Genomic DNA, 777 nt, shown 5'->3' with positions numbered 1-777 from the left:
CATCGTAGTACTCGCACATCACTATACAACTCACTGCATTTCCTGTCTAATACTTGAATTGTTGGCTCCTGACGTTGGAAGAGTAAGTTTAGGCTGTTGAACTTTGGTAGTATGTAGATCAATAAGGTGATATACAATTGTATGGATGGATCATTTAGGTTTTCCAGAACTGTTGATGTGCGAAGCCTATCGTCCATTATCCTTCTGAAGTACATTTTACGTGGATTCTACTGCTCCTAGAGTCTTTCAACAGCCATATGACATGAGATTCCATCGTGTCTGATGTACGTGAGGTACACTTGTTAGAACAATGGCTTTACAATGGTTTAAACAAAACAGAATGACTACGTCAATAAAATCCAATTCAGGTACCACTCTTTTCATTTCAGGCACAGAAAGCTCAACCACACCCTGAAATCACTCCCGTTAGCCAACCACTTCCATTTTTAAAAGAAAATCTTGGATATACTCTAAACACGACTTTCAACACACAAATAACATCAGGACCACTTCCATTTTTAAAAGAAAATCTTGGATATACTCTAAACACGACTTTCAACACACAAATAACATCATCACTGATGCATCCCATAAAACTGAAGCTTTAAAAACACTCACAGGCACTACATACGGACAACAGAAGGACTAACAACAACAGTTAATGACAATCCATCTAGGCCAACATGATGCCTGGCCCTTATCTTAGCAGCCATAAACACAAAAAATTCCTAAGAACACAGAACACAGCTTAAACAAGAACAAGATCTCTGTGATTTT

The sequence above is a fragment of the Coenobita brevimanus genome, chromosome 112 (genome assembly GCF_032717465.1).
Source record: "Coenobita brevimanus isolate Jiangsu-jjx chromosome 112, ASM3271746v2, whole genome shotgun sequence".
Taxonomy (NCBI): domain Eukaryota; kingdom Metazoa; phylum Arthropoda; class Malacostraca; order Decapoda; family Coenobitidae; genus Coenobita; species Coenobita brevimanus.
The sequence above is the reverse complement of the archived record's forward strand: the minus strand, read 5'-3'. Positions refer to the sequence as shown.